Source organism: Nomascus leucogenys, chromosome 7b (genome assembly GCF_006542625.1).
Source record: "Nomascus leucogenys isolate Asia chromosome 7b, Asia_NLE_v1, whole genome shotgun sequence".
Taxonomy (NCBI): domain Eukaryota; kingdom Metazoa; phylum Chordata; class Mammalia; order Primates; family Hylobatidae; genus Nomascus; species Nomascus leucogenys.
In genome coordinates this window covers 75,173,551-75,197,329 of record NC_044387.1, presented here as the reverse complement: position 1 = coordinate 75,197,329, position 23,779 = coordinate 75,173,551, and the positions used below count along the sequence as shown (strand labels likewise).

Below are 23,779 nucleotides of genomic sequence, written 5' to 3'. Positions count from 1 at the left end.
ACTACAGAAAGGGCAGTCAGTTTTTGTTTTCTTTCTTGCAGTGTGAAGCAGTGGGAAAAGTAATTGAAAGGTTCTATGGTTGCTAAAACAAATATACAAAGAAATGTAAAAGCTTGACTTTTTCACTATGCATTGCAAATATTTTACAAATTTTCATTTTATAAAAGAAGAAAATCATGTGAATTGTTTCTCTCTAAAGTACTCTCCTTGAAAAGGCAGTTCAGTCTCCTAGCAACCAACACTTCTCCAAATGAGAAAAATGTCTGGAGGAAGGGAGAAACTACAATTACACAATGAATAGATCAGAATTCTCATGAGCCTGGAAGAGATTCATAAAGGGCATCTTAGCCCATTTCCATTCTCCCAGTGTCAGCTTTGGGGATTCTCAGAAGCTCCAAACACAGTCACCAGCAAGGTCAAATGTAGTGGCTTACCTTATGCCTACGCCTGGTGCTGGGGCCTCTTCCCTCCCACCCCCTTGGAGCTTTGCTCTTTCTAACCTTAAAAGTAAAATCCTCTGCAGTAGTGCTGTCCAAAATGGCAGCTACTAGCCTCATGGTTTTAGGGGGAAAGACAGTATTTTCTCTTCTATACTCCCACAACACTTTTGGTCACCAAAATGCGTAGAGCTTTTTCCTATGACAAGCAATTCTCCAATTCTCTGAGGACATCAACTGGATGTCCTACAATTTAACTCAATTCTGACACCTTCTACCTGGAGATAGCATCTGATCCCACAGGTTAAGGACTCAGTCCCCCAAGACGGTCCCGCACTTCAGGTGTCAATCACAAGTAGTGAGCCCCAGGTTGCCCATAACTTCCGTCTGACTTAGCTAATAATAACAGGTCCTCTCTGGCAAGGGCAGCTCACGGAACTCAGGAAAACAGTTTACTTACAAGATTACCAGTTTATTACAAAGAATATAATTTAGGTACAGCCAGAGGGAAGAGACGCATTGGGCGAGGTACGGGAGAACGGATGAGGAGCTTCCATGACCTCTCTGAGCCACTCTCTCACAGCACCTCCACGCATTCACCAACCCAGAAGCACTTCAAACCCCATCCTTTTGGGTTTTTATGGCGGCTTCATCTTGTGGGCGTAATTAGTCAAATCGTTGAGCACTGGGATCAACTCAACCTTCAGGCCCTCTTCCCTTCCAGAGGTGGGGGGATTGGAGATCAAAGTTCCGACTCTCTAATCATGTGGTTGGATTCCCTGGCACCCATCCCCCTATTCTGAGGCTGTCCAGAGCCCCCAGCCACCAGTCATCTCATTAGTGTATAGAAAGACATGATTACTTCAGAGATTGCAAGGGTTTTAAGAGCTATGTGCCAAGAAATGGGGAAAGAAGACCAAAATATATATTTCTTATCATATCATACATGGCTATTTAAATTAAAAGATTGAAATTTTAATTACCTAAAATTAAATAAAAAAAGCAGTTCCTCAATCACAGCAACCACATTTCAAGTGTTTAATAGCCACATATGGCTAATGGTTGCTATATTGGACAGGTCAATTTTAGAACATTTCCTTCATTGCAGAAAGTTCAGTGCTGCTCTGGAGGCTGCTCTGAAGATCGTCCACAGATCAGATTTGGATAGAGAAATTTCAGGTAGAAAGGGTTTCATTGTATGAGGGGCATTGAAATTGCCTCTCTGAATTTTACTTTCATCTTTAGATTTTTCTCACCATATTTACACATTAGTTTTTTTCATATAGTCCTATCCAATTGAAAAAGGAATTTTGAAAACTGGTAAGTTAACATTATGAATGCAACTAAGAGTTGCAGAGGGCAAGAACGGGAGAGGACAAGTACTTTGGGACAATCATGCAATTGATGTTTTCTGTAAATCTAAATCTGAAAGTTTACGGTACTAGTAGGAGCAGTAGGTCAGTAACAATGAAATTCTACCTCAAGATAGGTTGATATGGGATAGTCTGAAAGCCTCAGACATCATTTTTTTAATTCCATTTTTGGTTTCCGTTATTTGGCCAGCACATGAGCAAATGCTGTCATTCATGTTTGGGAATGAATACGAATTTCAAAAGATAGAACAGGATTTTCTTCTGGATTTCCTAGTCTTCTCTTTTTCTTTCTGCTTATACACCACTTTAATAAGCTGCTTTGACGCCCTATGCATGTGAAATAACTCAGTGCCTTGGAGGAGAAGATGAAGCAGAACTGGACTGCAGTGAGCCTGTATTCCGAATCCATCTGGACTGAGACCCTGAGAGGAGCTGGGTATTAGACAACTGTGAAACCGCCTTTGCAAAATTATGACAGCAAGACAAATCTGACATAGTTGATTCCATCTTGCTTCTAACTTCAGAGCTTTCCTCAGTCATCTCTGGGCATAGGCCAAGCTAACTTTGGAAAGAATTTAATTTATAGTTTAACCTTAAAGTAAAGATGATAATAACCCTTCCCAAAACTAAACTGCCTTTGTGAAACTAAAGAAAAGCCACAAGGTTAGGATCATGAGAGATGGGCCTGAATTCTGCAAAGACGTAGATGTAATTAAACAGTAACTAACCATTGTTCCAGAGGTCACAAGTTTTATAACTTCTCCAATTCCTCCTATACATAAGAGCACTGTTTGTAGAACCTAAGATTGGCCTTTAAGGTGTTTTTCTGAGATGTTTTTTCTGCATTTCTGATGACTGGCTGTCTCCACATGGACCCTCATGACTCAGTCAGTCCTGTGGCCCCACTCAGAGGTAGATTCAGTGCATGGGACCATTTTCCACACACCTATGATTGCTTCTTCAACCAATCAGCAGCACCTATTCCCCAGCCCCCTGCCCACCAAACTATCCTTGAAAAACCTTAACTCTGAGCCTTCAGGGAGACTGATTTAAGTAATAACTCTGTTTCCCTCTTGGCTGGCCTCCCATGGATTAAACTCCATCTTTACTGCAATGCCATGATCTCAGTGAATTGATTTTGTCTGTGCAGTGGGCAGAAAGAACCCACTGGTTGATTACATAAGGACCCGTCAGTGAAATATCCAGCTCAGGCCACTGCCAGCACAGATCCTCCAACTGGAGCCTTAGCTCCCACATAGCTAAGGGGGCCAAGCAGTCAATATGTGCCTGTCAAAAATGGATGCTCTTACTCTCTCTTTTTTTTTTTTTTTTTTTTTTTTTTTGAGGCAGGGTCTCCCTCTGTTGCCCAGGCTGGACTGCAGTGGCACAATCGCAGCTCACAGCAGCCTCAATGTCCTAGGCTCAAGTGATCCTGCTACCTCAGCCTCATGAGTAGCTAGACTACAGGCATGTGCCAGCACACCCAGCTAATTTTTGTATTATTATTATTTTTTTTGTAGAGATAGAGTTTCACTATGTTTCCTAGGACGCTGGTCTTGAACTCCTGGGCTCCAGCAATCCTCCTGCCTCAGCCACTCAAAGTGATTACAGGCATGAGCCTGGATGCTGTCATTTTTGATGGCACTGTTTTTTTTCCTGGAGGGAGGGGCTTCCATGAATGCTGTAGTGGAGAACTCAGCTGAATTCATATATCATTCATCAAAGAACCTTTTCACATCACAGTTTTTTATTTTAATTCCAGGACTCTCATAGTTATGTCCACATTTATAAAAATTTATTCTATGCTTCCACAAAGCAGTTCTAAGTTGATATTTCTTCTTCCATAAAATGAAAATTATTTCTTAAGAAAATATTTTTACAGATAAGTCTCTGGAAGTCTTAATTTTAGAAAATATATGTCAGCTTGAGAGGTGAGAATAGAGCAAAACCAAGAGATACCTGAGAATTTGACTTAGTGTATGAAAGTGTGGCTTCCTAGGAAATGGCCAAATGTAAGGGCTGTGTGATCTCTTGTACCAACAGGGTGCTGGGCAAGACATGATTGAACAGCAACGCTGACAGGGAGGATGTTTACCGACATGCTCAGGGAGTGATATAGCACCCACATTCCTGCCCCAAGGGGAATCAATTCCAAATGAGAATCCAAGCCAGAATTGATCCACAGCACTAGTGAAGGTTTAAAACATTGCTCTTTCCATGTGGCTGCAAAATACAGAGAGCAGATCATGGCAGAGAAAAAACAGATGCACAGAGTTGGTTGAGTGTCTAAAAGTTTCAGGGTCATGATCTTGTTTCCTTAATAACTAGAGCCAGCAGCCAGCAATCCAGAGCACAGGCAAGCAAGCAAAAAACACCTTCCTGGAAATCAATGAACAGATCATAATAAAAGGGGAAGCATTTTAAACATTCATTGGACTCAGTTTGGTAACTTTATTTTTATGCAAATCAACCTGCAAGCCCTATTTTGGCCCAGTGGTAGAAAAACAACCTTGCCAATTCAACAAAAATCAATCACTTCTGGTTTGAAATACAGTCAGGTCAGAATTTAAACTTATGAAAATATTTCTGGGGCCCTCATCCTTCACACACACACCTAGACATCCACGCATGTTCTTCCTGTGTCTGAAATCTGAGAAGCAGCTATTTTTCTCTACTGTGGTTTATGGTATCACACTGTCCACTCTGAAACTGCTCTCCTAGAGTGCCATACAGGAATTGGGGCATGGGTTTCCCATACTTTTGAATACTCAGAACAAACTTGAGGGTTCAATATTGCCTCTTTCTGGGGGTAGATGCTGGGGTTGAGGTATGGGATGGGGGAGGGGCAGTGAGTCACCATTTTATTGGTGTCTAAATGCCTTTGCTCTTTCGTTTCTTTTCCATCCTCCCTCCAGCCCTCCAGGGACGGCTGCTGTCTGTCCTCGGTGTAGAGGGAAACTGTTTGCACACATGTGCATTCTTCCTCTCCCTGTGACTTACTGCATGCCCAAAGCCTCCAGTGTTCCACTCTCTGGCTCTTTGGAAACACAAATCTTTGTCTCTCTTAACAAAGCCAGCCTCCTGCAAATGAATGCCTTGCTTTCTAGTTTGTTATTTATGTTAGAGAGGGACAGAAATTAATTTAGCACTTTAATTGATGTCTTTGTTGTAGGTTTTACCCACCTTCCTCCTGGGAACAATGAATGCCTTTGATTAATTGGGTGCTGATCACAGAGGCTACTAGAAAATACTAGAATCACAGGGAATAAAGAAAACACATTAGTTACAAGGTGAAATATAATGCTATAATGATGATAATGGTGATAACCATCATATGTTGAGCTTTTATTATTTGCCATGCACTGTTGTGAGATCTTTCTTTGTCTCATGTAATCCTCAGACCAATTCTGTGAAGTAGGCACTGCTCCCATCATACTTTTTTTTTTTTCTTGAGATGGGGTCTCACTCTGTCACCTAGGCTGTAGTGCAGTTGTGCGATTATGGCTCACTGCAGTCATGGCCCTCCTGGTTCGGTGATTCTCCCCCACCTCAGCCTCCTGAGTAGCTGGGACTACAGGTGGGCACACACATATCTGGCTAATTAAAAAACAATATATATATTTTTTGTAGCGACGGGGTCTCACTTTGTTGACCAGGCTGGTCTCAAACTCCTGACCTCATGTGGTCCTCCCACCTTGGCTGGCATTCCAGGTGTGAACTACCGTGCCTGGCCTCCCATCTTACTTTACAGATGAAGAAATCCCCAGTCTTAGGAAGGAGAGCACATGTGACCAGGATTGTCCAGCTGGTAACTAGAGGAGAAGGGATGCGAACCTCTGCAATCTGACTCTGGGGCCCTTGTTCGGAATCACCCACCATATTCCTTCCTCCGTGAGTGTCATGAACATCCCCCAAACTGCAGAAGAACTAAAACAATTATCAGAGCATTTCCACCATATTGTGTTAACTATATACTGTTTCACACTTTCAAAGGAAGATCACTTCCATAATAAAATTCTACCAGAACATTCAAAAAGAAAAAGCTCTTCAGTTGATCTTGCCCATATAAGGGCAAAGGATGTTACATTGCCCTTAAATGCAAAAAAAAAAAAAAAAAAAAAAAAGAACAAACCAGTGACAGAGACAGCCCCAAAAATAAAATTATAATGCTCCAGAGGCCATATTTGACTCGGAGATGTGTTTGCCTGAGCCAGCACGAATTAAAGGTATCTGTATTATTAGGAGGGGCACGCACTCCTGGTTTCATTTACTCCCTGCTATCTTAACCTTGGCTCATTCACACATTTATATTACTCACTGGCTCCTGAAGAGAGTTGAATTGCCATTAATTAAATCATCTGTGATTGTAGGTATAAATGCAATGTATTAGATCCTTGTCATTTGCATATCTACTTCTTGAAGTGTGTGACCTGTAGCTCTTTTAAACTTTGTTAAGTGCGAGTTTTAAATCCTGCTCAACATGTCACACAGGGCCACAAATAAGCGAGCCTGAAACCACCAGAACTCACATCCCCAAGTTTTGTTCTGCAAACATAAAAGTAGATTTTTCTATGTATTAGGGGTAAAATCATGAACAATCAAGATAGTCATAAATATGGATATGTATAAATATCCTGCTGTGTGCTAGTAAGTATAAAATAATCACCTATCACAGCCATGCAAGGCTTAATCTAGAAAATATTCAGGAGCAAGGCCACCAGAAATCAATACAATGAAAACGCCAAGAGTGGCTCCAAGAAACAAAGTATGTTACAACTTAAAAAGACAGCCCAAAAATCAGTCTGGGATGCGTTATGTAGCAAGAAACAGCTTCAAATACCTAAGCAGGCCCTGGGGGCATTGGGGAGTGGAAGAATCAGATATTCTTAATTACATCAAAGATTCATGGAGGATACTTCAAGTTCAGCATATTTTATTTAAAAGGCAGAATGTGAGTAATACATTAAAATATATACACCAAGAATGTACTCTAAGTCATAAAGGATATTTTCATGTGAAATGGAGCCAAGTATAATTATCTGAAAATTTTGCCCAACTCATTGGACAATACTGTTAGATAGTTTATTAAATCTGCATATCAGTTTTGTAAAAAAAAAATTTTAAAAATAAGACAAAATGCCTCTCTATCTATATGGTCTTTGCGAACTGTCTGCCTGTGGGAGATTTGTTATGTGTAACAATGAAAGTGCAAGAAGGATCCAATGCGTGAGAATGGAGTGCCTTTCCTGTAGTTTTAGGGAGAGAACTGTACCCAACATGGGGCCACCTACTAAACAACCCTTGGTGTGTGCTTGGTGCATGACTGGAATGCTGTACATGACCTATACTATTTCCCAATTTTGTTTAAAAAAAGTTGAATTTTTTGCAGGTAAACCAGAAACATCTGGGTACTCCGGTGAAGTGATATTGAACCATGATCGTGCGTACGTTAGGGCAGGGCAAGCCATCCAACCATGTGTTATCACACACTGTTAAAAGCAGACAGTTGGAATTATCAAATCCATGTACAGGCTCCAGACATCTCCTATTGTCCACAGGATGGACATAGGATTGTCCAATATCTCCACACAAATAAATTCTTCCAAGGAATAATTTCCCAAAAGCAGGCGGAAAATGAAAGCCCTTCCATCTGAATGATATTAATTAGCTGCTCTCTCCACCATGCCTGGTCTACTGTTTACATGTGATCAAGAACGTGGGAGATGGCTAATTATCAGCACACAAAAAAAAGAAATATGGAAATTAGAGAAGGCAAAGAATGGCAAGTTGGTTAGTCATTTGAATTTTAGAGCTTTTCTGGGGCCTGGGAGTCTCAAGGTGCTATTTAAATTCAAAGACCATTTGGAAGTTTTTTTCAATATTCAAGTTATGTGAGTTTCAATATTTATGCTGAAGTAAATATTAGAAAGATTACTCTATCTTGCCTGTGGGAAAAAAAAAAACAAAGTAGTTAGTTACATGGTTTACCACTCAAGGCAGTTGAGAGCTTGCCACTTTATCTTGAGTTTGTGCGGAAGCTGTGCTGGGAATTTTAACCGGATGGCAAATGGCTGAACATGGAAAATTAGCATTTCAGATGGACCTCTTGTTGCTCAGAATTGAAAACCCATCAGGACATGTAGGCTCTGGGCCCCAAAGCCCCTCATCTGGATAGAGCATCATTGACCACCTGGAGCTAAGCCATCTTTACCTCTCTGCCTTTGCAATCTCCTACTTATTTGTTTCCTCCTTCTTCTTTGCTTATTTCGGCTTTCAACTCTACTGGGCAAAAAATACTTGTGTTTTGTCCAGGTCTCAGTAGTCAAGAAAATCTCAAAGTTTGACTGCACCACAGTTGGGGGTGTTTAATTAAGGCTAGACACCATCCCAGAATTTCTGTGCCCACCAGACTTGCATTGTGATATTCCAGCAAGTCAAAAGGAGCAGACAACTTAGCTAAGTGGAACTGATATACGTGGAACACGGGCAGAGTGAAAGGAAAAGAAAGACATAGATTTCTTCTGGCGTTTGCCAATTGGCTAGTCATAATCTTCACTGTGACCAAAGTAGGTCTCTTTATCTTGAAAACTTAATTTTTTTAAAATGGCAAAGTTCCTTAAGGAGCCTAAGAAGGATACATTGCATTTAAGGAGACAATGTTAATTTGTTTCAAAAACTCAAGCGCTCGGAGATGATGACAAGGTCAATGCCGTGATTTCATTCTGAAAGTTATTTTCTGTTTATTGCCCTGAGTATGAATTACAGTGTGAGGCTGCCCAGCCCTGCACTTGCCCTGAATTCTGTTCTGTGTCACAGAACCTGCTTCATCTTCTTCCTTGCGAGCACAGCTTGCTGTAGCCTCGACCTCCTGGGCTCAAGCAATCCTCCTACCTCAGCCTCCTGAGTAACTAAGACCACAGGGATGCTCCACCATGACTTGCTAATTTTTTATTTGTGCTTTCAGTAGAGATGGGGTCTCCGTATATTGCCAGGCTGGTCTCAAACTCCTAGGCTCAAGTGATCCTCCTGACTGAGCCTCCCAAAGTGCTGGGATTACAGGCATGAGACAGCATGTCAGGCCTACTTCACTTTCTTACAACCCAAAAGCTACAGACATTTTCTAGGACCCGTGATTTTTAAATTCACACCTGTCTAGCCTTGCCTCACCTTGTCCATTTTCATTCTTTATTATAGTAATGATGGGGGAAGAGGACTGTTTAAAAAAGAAATGCAAAGAGAGCAGTTAAGCCAAGAAGTAAATCATGAAGTTTGCTGTTTGGTCAGTCAGCCAATCATTTCTGTGATGAATCTACTTAGACATAATTTCCAATATTGATTTATTTATAGGGCATGAACTGATAATTAGTTATTGACTCTGAAAAACAAATTATTTACAAAGAATATATTCTGTGATGTCTCATGATACAAATGAGTTTTGGAATGACCAATGACTTTTCAAAGCAGCTTATTCTCTATCTGTGTACAAAAGTCTCCAGTGGCTACTATGCTGCTTATGAGAACCAGTTCTAAGTCATTTGCAAACAATCATTCTGAGAACAAACCTTAAAAAATAAGCTAGTGTATGTGATGAAATAATAGTTAAGAATAGAGTCAAAGAAAGGAAGAAGGCTGGGTGTTGTGGCTCTTGCCTGTAATCCCAGCACTTTGGGAGGCCGAGGCGCATAGATCACTTGAGCTCAGGAATTTGAGCCAGCGTGGGCACCTGTTTTTACGAAAATTCAAAATATTAGCCAGGTGTGGAGGCTGAGGCAGGAGAATTGTTTGAGCCTGGGAGACTGAGGCTACAGTGAGTCATGATCACACCACTACACTTCAGCCTGGGTGACAGAGTAAGATCCTGTCTCAAGAAAGAGAGAGAGAGACAGAGAGAGAGAAAGGAAGAGCTAGATGAACCTGTTTTTTGCAAAGCAGTATCAAAAGGGGTTTGAATGAATACGTTTTACATTTCCTTTCAGCCTTACCCATCTTTGCAATGCCCTGACTTGCCCTGAACCTATTTATTGTTGGTATGCCACTAGACATAGGTCACTTCGCCTCTCTACACCTCCATTATTCTTTTATTCAAATCCACCTTAAATAGCTCAAAAGTATAGAATATGTCAATGCTTCAAGATGGACTTGACATTTCACAATAAAATGACTGCTTTCAAAAACATTAGAAACATTTTTCTCCACTCTTAAAATCATCATCATCTCTGCTGTTCATTTGTTTACTCATTGATTCTCTCAAGAAGCAGCTCTTGAGGGCTTCTTACACACCCTGTTTTGGGTTTGTATTGGCAAATAGCATCAACTCACTGCTGTCCTAATACAGTTGACAGCTATGGTCTGGAGCACATACCTCCTAAAAGTAAAAGGCTTAAAAAAGTTCTGTGGGCTTCAAAGGACCTGAACCTGAAGATGGCTTAAATAAGTGTGTCCTTCAGTGTCTTTAAATAATCTGGTGGAGGGAAATCAACAAAACTCTACAAAAGAGAGTCACTAAAAGTAGACACTAAAGGGAGAGTTTTGTAATTTTGAGTTTCTAGCAGTAATCAAGTGGCTGTTAGTTTTAAGGCCTGGAAAGAGGTCAGGGAATCTCTCCAGTTCTCAGCTCCTGTGTTTATAAACATGTTTATAAAGGGAGGACCACTTGGCTTTTCACCTACTCTGTGATCACAAGGTGGCAGTATTTCTGAAGTTTGCTGCTGTTATCATTTCATGTAAAATGGAATTGGGCAGAATTGCTGCGGGGAAACCAGAATAAATTTAGAAGAACCTTAGCATGTGAAATAAAACCAACCAGCAAATAAAAATAAACTGATTATTGTCCACATTTTATTACTTTGCATTTTTGGAGGCAAAAGTCCATGCCTAGAAGTTGAAGGCATCTGAAAGGCTACAATTTAGTGACATCTTCTCAAACTCTCACATAATGAGAGCTGGCTAAGGCCTGGGGAGGACAGGAGGGTGATGAGCCTGGGAAATGAGCTGAGGTCTGATCACAAAGGACATTGCATGCAGGAATAAGGAGATATGACTGTAGCCCTTAATGGGAGAGCCACTGAAGGGTTTTAAAACAGGAGGGGATGGTAGTGGAAATAATCTGATTGTCTCTTTGGAAAGATAACTATGGAAGTATTTAGTAGTTTGTCAGTGGAGGGAGGGAACATGTTTAGGTATTGGAGGTAGGCTGGCTTGTCAAAAAGCAATTTCAATCATTTAAACAAGACCTGATTATCCAGATTCAAGAAATGGTGGAGAGATGGAGAAAAAATTTAAATCAAAAATATAGTCCATTGGACTCAGTGAAAGAAAGGAAGTTTAGGAGAGAAAGTGGTATATTGGGGCTGTTATAGTGGTATATTTAACAGCTGTTAAATATACTATGTGTTCTTAAAGTGATAGATTTGAGTATCGTTGGGGTCTAGGTAAGAAGCTGAAGCTAAGAGAGTGGGAAAATGAGGGGGTGTCAATAGTGGGGACACCCCATCTCTTAGCAACATACCTTAACATCCTTGGTGCCTGGTCCTTCTGAGACATCATCCCTTCAAATGATTTTCCCCCAAATGATAATCACCATGGCATAGCAATATTCTTCTGTGTGGCAACTAATATTTTCTGAAACATATAAATATTGAATACATGCATCTTACAATTGCCTTTATGTAAGCTGTGTATATGGGCATCTTGATTAAAATTTCCTATTTGTAATGATCTGGAAACATGTAATCCAAATAAAAGAGATGTGTTTGTCATGCAAAGGCAGTTTTAAGGCAAAATGTGTCCCCCCCAAGCCCAGCCCCCTATAACCTTACCTTGGCTTTTACCAAGTTGCTAAGTTTAAAGCTGTCCCTGGACAAGAAAAGGAGAAGAGAAGAAATCCAGAGGAAGTTGTCAATCCTACCTGTGTGTCAGTGGCTCTTAAAACAAAAACCAAAGAGGCCAGGCACAGTGGCTCATGCCTGTAATCCTTGCACTTTGGGAGGCTGAGCTGGGAGGATCACTTGAGCTCAAGAGTTTGAGACCAGCCTGGGCAGCATAGTGAGATTTTATCTCTACTAAAAAGATAAAAATAAAAAAAAATAGATGCGCATGGCGGATTATGCCTGTAGACCCAGCTATTGGGAGGCTGAGGTGGGAGAATCACTTAAGCCCAGCAGGTCAAGGCTGCAGTGAACCATGATTGGGCCACTGCACTCCAGCCTGGGCAAAGTGACAGAGCAAGACTCTGTCTTGAAATACACACACACACACACACACACTTTGGTGTTGTCTATGGAGATTTTGATCCAGCAGGTCTGAGGAATGAAAACCAAGAGAGAATGGTTTTGTGTAAGCTATAGGAGAAGGATTTAAAAGAGAGACTGGGAAACCTTGCCTAATGCAGCAGAGATGCTAACTATGAGACAGTACCCTAAATATCCCTAAACCCATGAGGTCCTTAGAGGGGCTGCCATTGGGGTGTGAAGGACCAGATCATTTGCTGAAGTGAATTTGTAACAGTAGTGAAGGAGGTTCTTATAACTCAAGGAAAGGAATTTGTTGACTAAAGGTTTGTTGAACAGCAGTGGGGACCCAGTTGGGATTAGAACCTATAGATTTAAAATGATTTCAGTTTGCATGAATTCATAAATTCAGTCAATGCTGTTGCAGGCACTGAGGACAGAGAAGTGAATAAAATTCACCAGAATCATACATTTTAGAGAGAAGGTGGACAATAAACAGGTAACTCAACAAAGATGTTCATTTTAGAAAGTGATAAGTGCTGTTGCAGGAAACAAACAGCAGCGGCGAGACACAGACAGGAGCAGGTAGCATCTCAAGGAAGACCAAACAAAAGGAAACACTTGTTTGGATTAATCCAAAAGGATGTGGGGAACGAGGAGGCTGTGGAAGGGGACAATGCCTTGGAAGGACCAGGTGCCAAGGATATTAAGGTATGTTGCTAAGAGACAGTTGAAGCAATGAACTCCGTTAGCCAGATTGGATATGAATGAAAGCGAAGCTGTCTTCTAAGTTCATAAGTCTTTATTCCCACAGCATTATTTGTCTTGTAATGTAATTAATTTTTGTTACCTAACTTTCTTACTATATCCTGGGTTCTTCCAGGGAAGGGACCTTCTCCACCAGATTCTTCCTTGAATTCGTAATACAAATAATTCATAGATCAGGATGGTTTCCTTCTAAAATCCCAACCGAAAATATTTGGCACTCACTCCCCCTTGTGGTAGTCTAATATACCCCAAATGATCTTCCTCTTGTGTAGGGAGATGATAGGGTCCTCCACAACCCCAGGTAACTTGTTTGTCCAGACAAATGAAGAGTAATGTTAGAGAAAATCCTTAAAGATAACAGAAGGAATTCAATGGTTTAAACTGCTTATCTTGCTTTGATTTAAAGATTTCTGGGAGAAAACCAAGAGATCAGGAATGGATGTATTATTTGGAAGCTCTTTGCAAGAAGCCGGGAAAACAATTTTTATCCGAATTTGAAGAAAAAGGGGTTAAGATGATTTATTATGCAGTAATGTATTTATTCAATAATATAGAAGATAATTATATCTTTGTCTACCCTGAGACATTTGTTTTATTGTTTTATGTCTCTGCTGCAAGCTCAGCCCACATGAAGAAGCTTATATGCATTTAGATACTTTACCTTGGGAACAGCTTTGTAGTTTGATTGTCAAGCTCTCTAGAATTAATAAAAGATTTTCAGACTTTATTTTTACTCAGTCGTTCTGTTAAAACGTCTTTTATTTCAAAAATCATTCATCATAAGTTAAAAAATAGTTATCTCTAAAGAAAAAACTGTAAAATGTAACAAAATTTAACTACATTCTGTATCTATCTTTAACTGCTGTATCTTTAATGGCTCTGTCAATCAAATAATCCAAGGATTGGATATTACATATGCTAAAATTAAGTAGATCGGGGCGTCTAAGATCTTATGTGTTTAAATCATGGCGCTGGACTATGCTGGAACTTCATTCCAAATTGGCAATGAAAACTCCCTCTGACAATGTGCCCTTAATGTTCCAGCTGCTCATAATTTCTCTCAATTCATAAATCAACAACCTATTTCCCTTTAGGGCTCCTAAATCTAAATACAGATATTAAAATTTTCCTTCAAAATCCTTATTTGGAATTCTGAATGCATTTCTTTCATAAGGAGTATTTGATTGAACTAGCCTAAGTTCTGGTTCTAGACAGATTGGGCAGATGAGTTTTTTTTATCTCTCTTGTATCCAACATCTACTTTCCAGCATCCTTAGATTTGTATCTATCACTTTCTATAAGAGACCATGTTCTCTCACACAAAAGAACACTTTGCAACAGAATTAATACGATTTAAAAACAAAGTTACAGAGTAGTTTTGTGATATTGTCAAAAGGCTTTTAAAATAGTGTGAGTTACACATCCCAGCTTAATGTCATAATGCCTTGAATTGTGATCCTGTCTTAATTCTAAATGAAGCAATGTGAGCTCTGCTTCTTCTTTTTAATTTTTTAATCTTTAATTTTTAAAAATCAATGTAGCAGGAGGGACTCATTTACATTATAGTTTATTGACGTTATATTTTAGTGGCAAGAACAAAGTCATTTTGATATATGGCAATTTAAAATAATTGCTCTTCTCAGAAGGAAAATTAGTTGGCCTGGTGGATCAGCCTATTTAGGCAATATGTCTCCATATGTCATCTCGCTGCTCTCCGCACCACCTGCTTGAGTTCCCATCAGGGACCCAGACCGATGAGATCACTGCAGCAAGCTATAGATCTTGGGCAAGTTAACCGGTCTGGTTTTGCTTGGTAATGAGGAGAGTGTCTCTGGAAAAATAGGAAATTGGAATCTGTCACCTCTCAGCAAACTGATGAGTGATTGCTATTGTTTTGCATCTCTGAAGGGTTAGCACAGTTTATTAGCTATTCTTCAGTCCTGAGAGTTTGTGTCACTTTTATTTTACAGGCAAGAATCTGAGAAGTGTGTTGTGCAGCATAATTGTTAAAAACAAAGTGAAAGCGAGCAGTTTCTCTGTGAGTCTTAGGACACTAGCTTCACCTGCCTTCAGCAATATTAGTAATGAGAAGGGGAGGACAATTTCAAGGTGATATTGGCTACAGCATAAATCAAAACACTCTCTGGAAGTGACTCAAAATGCTTTATCCCTTAGGAGTGATTCTAGTTCCCCAACTCCTGAAATCAAAATTCAGAAACACCAATGAACAATGTGACAAAAAAGGTATGGCCAAAATTTCAATAATTCCTGATTTTGATTAGAAAGACATATTTGGGGTTTAGAATTAATAATTGAAGACCAAAACGGAATCAGAATTATCTTAGTAAAACCATTTTTTTAAATTAAACAAACTTGCTAGAGAGAAGGTTTCAAGTTATTAGTGATTGCTTTATTTTATTAAAAAAACTTTAGATAAAGTAATATTGTTTTGATGAAAAACTATAAATTATAGACTTAGAAAGACCTTAAAGGTATTGAGTTCCAAGCTATCATTTTGTTTGAAGTTACTAGGTAGTAATGAATAACTGTTACTACTACAACCAAAAGAAAATACCTACCTTCTTGATAATAGTCCTACTGAAGCTACGTTTTCAAACTCCAATTCTTGACCACTTAGTTGATCCTGACTAGCATTTTAAAAATGAAAAATAAATAAATGAACGAACATCAGTGAAAAATAACAGTAAGAATTAGGAAATGTCAGAATACAGCTCACATTGCAAGGGTAAGTAAGATGTCATGAAACTATTGTTTTAATTACATTGTATATGTGTATATGTGGCCTATGATATAAAATATATTATTTAAGGTGGGTCAGAAAAGTTTGGAAACCACCACATTTCCATTTGAGTATGAGGAGATGAAAAGAAACAGATTCTTTGCGTACACACTAGCAGGTTGCCACCTCTGGAACAAGTGACTCCCATTCAATAGATTTCATGGCCCATTATACAGCACTTAGATTTGTTTCCACAGTTGGGATTTATTTCTCTCCACAGTACAACCAGAACCCCATTTTCTGGCTGTTGGGTCAAGCCCTTTGATTTAAACAGAACCTTTGTGTCCTTGACTCTCTTTCCCAAAGACTCTATTCTCTCCCTCTGATAAATTATGGCTAACTCAATGTTATCCCCAGATCACATCTAGTTAAAGTTTTAACAATCATGATTGTTATATCTTTAGCCTTTTAAACAAGAGTGTTGTTTTGTGACAGGTTTTTTTCTAAAAAACATTTTTACAAAGACATAACTTCAAATAATGCATTTAAATCAAAGAAAAACTTCGTCTGGACACTGTTGAAAGACACTTTGTATGAAAGGAATCTGCCCAAATTTCCAGCGGGAATTGATCTCTTCAGATATTGTTGGCTGGAGGCAAAAACTGATGCTGTGATAATTTCTGTCTTCTTTTCAATGAGAATGTAAAGGGAACAATGGCACTGGGAATGTGAATATTTACCTCAGAGAATTCAGGGAAGAGGAAAAACTGGTCTCGGCACTGCCAAGGGGTGTATTAGTTTCCTGTGGCTGCTGTAACAAATTATCACAAATTTAGTGGCTTAAAACAACACAAATGTATTATCTTACAGTTCCGTAGGTTAGAAGTCCCACACAGGTCTCACTGGGGCAAAATCAAGGTGTTATCAGAACTGTGTTCCTTCTGGATGCTCTGGGGAGAATCCAGTTCCTCACCTTTGCCAGCTTTGAGAGACTGCCTGAGTTCTTTGGCTCATGGCTCCTTCACTCCAACCTCTTGTCCCATCTCCTCCTCTGACTCTGACTTTCCTTCCTCCCCTTTTCCCTTCTAAGGCCCCCTGGGATTACATTGGGTCCACCTAGACAATCTCCACATCTCAAATTCCTTAACTTAATCACATCTACAAAGTCCCTTTTGTCAAGTAATGTATTTACAGGTTCAGTGGATTATGACGAAGACATCTTTGTGGGCGTGGGGGAGGAGGAATTATTCTGCCTACCACAGGGGACTATGGAGATTAGGTCTAGAATAGTCCTTCAGATTCCCTTGATTTGTGAATATGGCTTTTGGGCTGGTGATATTCTCGCAGAAGGAGAGCTGAGTTCCTGGAATCATTCACTCTGGGCACCTGCAAAGTTCAAGGATTGGCAGCTGTGGCCACTCTGCAGCCGTTTACAGCTCTGCCTTTTTCCTCTTGGGCCACCCAATGCACTTGCTCAAAAATGAACGATTACATCTCTGATTACTGGTGTTTGCTTCCCAACATTTAACATTCATCTGTGCCTCCTGAAGGGCTTTATCATTTGAGCTTTAAAGCATCTCTTCTAAACTACATTTTTTGTGGCTATTTTTAAGCTTCTCCGTTATGCCTGGATAAGAGACCAGGGCTTAACAGAAGGAAGAAGAGTGAATAAAGCCCACAGGTGAAACAGGGCAGACTGGGGATGAAAATGCACGAGAAAAGAGGCTGGAGGCCTTCAAAAAGGATTTTCAAGATAAAGCACACAGCAAAAACGTGGAAGCTACATTTATTAAAAAAAAAGTACAGGGTCGGGGATAAAAGTCCATGAAGTCAGAGAAAAAAAATTATACATATACATGTGCAAACACAGGAAGCTGTGTTTGAAGAGAAGCTCCTGCACATGCAGTAATGCTACTGCAGATACCCTGGAGGTCAGCTTGATGGCTAAAACACTCAGTGTGCAGTGGTCAGAATAGACATTGTTGACCAGGGAATTTAGGCTTGCTTTCCTGAAAGATTACTGTTTGTTAATTGAATGCATCCTTTGAGGCTAGAAGCTTCTGCAATATCATTCCTCTATTTTTCTTTCTCTCCTTTTTTTTTTTTTTGCACTGAGATACAAAGAGTTATGGGAAATAAGGAATTGGCAGTCAACAGAGGAAAGATGAGGAGAACCTGAATTCGTGAAGCTGTTTCCACCATAACCTCTCCTGATTTCTGGAGCAAGTAATTGGGTAAAAGAAATTCTCCCAAGGCCTCGGGATTCTGGAGCCCTCAGATGTGAAGTCTGTGATTTCTCAAAACACAGGTTCTCTCCTCAGGTTGATTTTGGATAGCAAACTAAAAACACCTTTAAAGGGATTAAGCACTGACTCACTCCTTACTCCTTACAAATTATGTTAACAATAAGAATCCTCTGTATGATTTAAAGTAGGTAAATCTTAAGTATAAATGATTACTTAATTCATTGGACATACCTGCCTAATTTTCAGGTTAATTTCAGGGCCAACAGTGGTTTTTTTTTTTTTAAATAATGGATTGATGAAAAGTTATTTGGAAAATGTGAAAATGTGTCCTTTTGACACAAAAGAAGTTTATGCCAATAAAGGAAAAGATGGGGATATGTGGAAAGTGTATATTTTGATGATAGAGATACAGGCTTTTTCCTAATTCATGTATGTTCAGAAAGTCCTGGAACTTCCCTATTATGATTATGCTACTATATTGTTGATTGTATACTAAAGGAAAACAAGATTGACTTATCAATTTTGCATTTCATTTTACATATACTCGCTGTTGGCCTAAAGAATCTGGGTGGACATGATCAGATCTTGGTGATCCAAGCAACCTTAATCAAGGAGCAGCACTGCCAAACCCAGATATGTTCCAGGAGAGAAATAATCGCGATAGTAACAGAGCCCAAAAACCTGTGGCAGAAGTTTTCTTACCAAATATCTGTGTATTGGAGTTTCTCATAGATAAAATCTGCACTCAGTACACCCCCATCTGCGTGCGCTAGTCATGAACTGTGCTTGAATCCAGCAGGATCTATTTATTTCCAAAATAACTGTGTCTTGATCAAATAGGATTCATGTGTGTGTGTCGTATGCAGTAGACACACTGGGCCGGATGTGGCTCTTTTCCCTGACTGCCTTGATTCAATGGGAACCAGGCATTTTCCAACTAAACAGCTGTGGCTTGGGGAGAATCCAGGTGTTTTTCTCACTGAATATTTGTGGGATTGGCAGGGTCCTGGGTATTTCCTTTGCTTTCTCTTGCCTGGAATTATTATAACATATATTATGTATATATATTTTAGTGAAGTTTACTTTGTCCCAGGAAACAGATCGGCTTCCTTAACTTCTCACAAAGAACAATAGCACTTAGAAAAATATTGGCAGGATCCAATGCTATTTATCTTTTTCTTCACCAGCTTTATCTATCATGCTGTCTTATACAAATATATGAATATTCTAAAAATTCTTTTATGTGAAAGCGAGTAGATTACACTCTCCACACCGCATAATTACCAACTCAGAAAGTGTTGCTTTATTGGAATGGGGGTGTCACACCTGTTCCAACATCCACTTGTTAACCTTTTGGACTTGGCTTCAATTTCTGATTGAAGAAGTAAGTCAGCCTCCCCAGCTTTGGCAATGCATAGACCCTGTTAGAAAATGGTGTGTGGCTTTGGTTTCCGCATCTGATACAATATATAGGAAAATTGGAAAGAGTTCAGAGAACAGAAACAAAATGATTAAAGGGTTGAGGGAATGAGGAGCTGGGATTATTTCATCTAAAGAAAAGCTTTTACAAAAGGCAAAATGGGGTATGTGCCAAAGACAGAATTAGAAAAGCCAAATTGTAGAGGCTATGTGGTTGAGCAGGTTTGATTGGCCTTTGTAGGCCATCCCGAGTCTGTTGGAGGGAATGGGGAGAAGTTGTTCTGCCTTACCAAGCATTGGGAAGGAGAATAAGCAAGTTAGGACAGAAGAGGGGAAATTAGGCAGGAATTACCTTAGCTAGGGGTTCTGAGATCTACAAATACCACAATCTTCAAAAGCAGGGACAACTTTGGTATATGCACTTCTTACATTCCAGCTTCTACTATATCTAAAACTATGATTCAATATAGTATGATAAAACCAACTTAACGATAAGCCTTGTTATAGTTCCCTTTGACTATATGATGAAGTGTTGGCATAAAAAATTATCAACCAGTTTTCTCTCATCTTCCTAAAAATCAAAGCAAATAACTATATGTTGATATTCAAATCAGAGATTCATAATCTGTAAAATTTGGTCATATTCTGTGGAGTTGAGAATATCATACAGGCATGTGTGGAATTGGTTCTCAATGTTAAAAAAGGAAAAGACTATCATCTCTTTTGATTGGCTTAGAATCTAAGACAGAAAGATGTACTTGATTACTTATTAAGATCCCTATTATGTCCAGGATTCTGATTTTAAAAACTTTAAGAACACAAAATATATGTAGATTCTAAATACTGGCTATAATATTAAATACTAAATTATCTCCACTTCCACAAAGCTCTATTTTAGTTAGGGTTTTTCCCAGCATGACATAACCTTCCTAGCAGCATCTAGACCAGTGTTTCACCAAGCAATGTGGGCACCATAGCCTTGGCCAACTTGACACATCGCATTTAACCATCACAAGCTCCAAACACTCTTTGGCTCAAACATTTTCAGAAAGATAGCATGTGAGTCAAGGGAGTATGGGGGCTTCCTGGTATCATGCACCCTTCTTAATCCTCAGAGGGCCATCCCTATGGGTGAGAAGTTGGGAAGAAACCCTCCATGTCACAAGATTCTCCTTACTGGCCTTCAAGTACCATTTCTAAGTACGGAGTTGGTTTTTTTTTTGGTTGCATTTTCAAATACTGACGTGTGACTATCCTCTTGTGCCTCCCCACCACTCCCACTAACATGCTCACAAATTCCTCCTTTTGTAGTTCTCCCAGATCTTCCCAAAACTCACTATATCACTGTACTGATTTCATTAAGAATTCAGAAGAAGACAATCTTATTAAAGAAAATCATGAAGACAATAAATGACCAGTGAACACCATGGACACTGGAGCAAAACTGGGTTCAGGTTCCAATTCTACTACCTGTGGGACTTTGGTCACGTGACTTGCAATGCTCCTGAACCTCAGTTTCCTCATCTGTAAGATGGGAATACTAATTATAACTCCTTTCCTAAAAGGTTGACGTGAGGTGCTTTGAACACTGCTTTGAGCACTTAGTAACTACACTATTTAAATTAACTATTACAAAGCTGAGGGCTACCTACAGTCTGAGGGAAAATGTTTCTGAAGATGGACTTCCTGTATTACTTAAAGTGAGTAACACCAAGTGAAGAAATGCCTTGAGCCTTTTTGTCCAAGTTTCTCTTTACAATACTGGGGATTTTTTTTCTTTTTTTGAGATGGGCTCTCGCTCTGTCATCCAAGCTGGAGTGCAGTGGCAATGACACAGCTCAATGTCTTGGGTTCAAGCCATCCTGGCATCTCAGCCTCCTGAGTAGCTGGAACTACAGGTATGCATCAGTGTGCCTGGCCATTTTTAAATTTATTTATTTATTTATTTATTTATTTATTTATTTATTTTTAGAGAGAAGGTCTTGCCACATTGCCGAGGCTGGTTTTTTCTTCCTGGGCTCAAGCAATCCTCCTGCCTTGGCCTCTGAAAGTGCTGGGATTACAGGCATGAGCCACTGTATCCAGCCAGATAGTGGGAATTTTATATCCTCCCCCTTCACACACTCTGGGGGGGCTAAGAAGTTGGAGTTTGATATTACTGAGAATTCCAAAATAATTCACTCCTAAAACATTTCATCATACAAACAACAGAGGGCAAGAAAAATACAATTTACCACATGCATTCTATGTACCAATCCACATACATTGCCTCATTTAAGGCCCATGACATCCCTGTAAATTAGATGTATCATCCCCAATTTAGAAAGGAGGAAACGCTAAGCCTTAAGATTTAAATAACTTGCCCTAAATTATAGAGCAGAATAAGGATTTTCCAACTTTAAAGCTGAAACACTGGCCAGTTACGCCATAATGCTTCCCTTACAAGGATCAGACCTTGACCTACTTCTTGCAGGCTGTTGGCTTCTGTATTATCTAAAATTATTATTCACATATCTGATAAATGCTCTTATTTCTCTTACTTTACAAAATTGAATTCTTAATTCTATAATTAAGGACATTCAATGAAGGGAAATTGTGAAATGGACATGAGACCTCGAATTGTGCATGCTGGAAATATAAAGCTTTAGAACTAATGGGAAAATAGATGTCTGAAGTTCTTGATTTTCCATTTGTTTTCCACTGTTTCTAAACTAAACCACTGTTTACAAAGAATGTGTCAGTGAAAGATGCAGTGAAACATGCTTCTTTTCCTTTATTTTTAGACTCAAGTAAATATTTGTTAACAATATGGTTGATATGGTTTGGATCTGTGTCCCTGCCCAAATCTCATGTTGAATGGTAATCCCCAGTGTTAGAGGTGGGACCTGGTGGGAGGTGACTGGATCGTGAGGCAGTTTCTTATGAATGGTTTAGCACCATCCTCTGATGCTGTCCTCATGATAGTGAGTGAGTTCTCATGAGATGTGTTTGTTTAAAAGTGTATAGCACCTCCCCATTCATTTTCTTCCTCCTGCCTACTTCCCCTTCGCTTTCTGCTATGATTGTAAGTTTCCTGAGGACTCCCCAGAAGCTGATCCCATGATGCTTCCTGTACAGCCTGCAGAACCATGAGCCAATTAAACATTTTTTATTTATAAATTACCCAGTCTCAGATTCTTTATAGCAATGCAAGAACAGACTAATACAATGGTTTACAAAGTAAGTTGATGAAGCTGAAAAATAAGTTCAAAAAGCCCTATGAAATAATTAAGATGAGTAAGATTGCAAAGATATAATTCATCACAGTGAAGATTCTCATGGCCAATTCATTCTTGGTTATGGCTTCAAACTTCTACTTTAACAGACAAATGCATTCACCTACCCATAGGTTCAACCAACCATCTGTCCAACACATATTTAGTAAATAGAGACACACTACATGCTAGGTACTGTTCTAGGTGCTGAGATAAAGCAGAATGAGGGTTTTGAGGTTGTAATAATCTAATAAACAAATGAAAAAAAAGCAAGTTGATTTCAGATGCTGATAGGTGTTGTGAATGAAATATACTGAAAGGATATCAGGTTTATAGTGGAAAGGCTATCTGAGGTAAGGTGATTAGGGAAGATCTTTCTTAACAGAGGGCATTGGAGTTGAGACCTGAATGAGAAAGAGCTAGATCTTTCCAAAGCAGAAAAAAATAACTCCCAGGCATGGAAAGTTCTAACAATTCAAAGGTGCAAGATAAAAAAGAAAGCAGATGGCTGAGTCCAGAGTGGTGGTATGAGGCAAGGTCAGAAAGAAGGATAGGATCCTGTACTATTAAAAGGAGCTTGATTGAAGGAGTCTGAATTATAATCTAAGTATAATGGAGTCATTTCAGGTTCTAAGCAGGAGGTAATATGATTTGAGACAGCTTTAAAAACATTAATCCAGATGCTTGTTCAATAATTACTTATAGGCTGGTTGCGGTGGCTCAAGCCTGTAATCCCAGCACTTCAGGAGGCTTAGGCAGGAGGACTGTTTGGCCCCAGGAGTTCGAGACCAGCCTGGGCAATAGAGTGAGGACCTCATCTCTACAAAAGGTAAAAAAAATAAACAAATAAATTAATAAAATAAAATAAAATTTGCCAGGTATAGTGGTGGGCACCTATAGTCCCAGCTACTCTGGAAGCTGAGGTGATGGAATCACTTGAGTCTAGGAGACAGAGGTTGCAGTGAGCCATGATTGCAGCACTGCACTCCAGCCTGGGTGACAGAGTGAGATCCTGACTCAGAAAACAAAACAACAACAACAACAGCAAAAACAAAAAAGAATTACTTATAAAGGGGCAAGAGTGGAAGGGGAGGGACTAGTTAGGGAGCAAATGCAGAGACTGAAGATAAAAAGACTCTAAAGAGTCATAACAAATCTCTTTAATGGTTAAAGAGAGTTCATTGGGGGAAAGAAAGCTGAATTTATTTTAATAATGTCCTTATTTACGGCAACATATCTGCTACAAAGTCAATTATTTTATTGTCATTTGGTCACAGGTAGAGATAACAGTGTGGCTGTGGATTAGCAATTAT

The 23,779-nt window shown here is 39.5% G+C and overlaps 1 pseudogene; it reads right to left on the bottom strand.

Annotated features, from left to right (window-relative positions):
• LOC100580999 overlaps window positions 1–23,779 on the bottom strand; it is a 32,461-nt pseudogene that overhangs the window by 8,020 nt on the left and 662 nt on the right.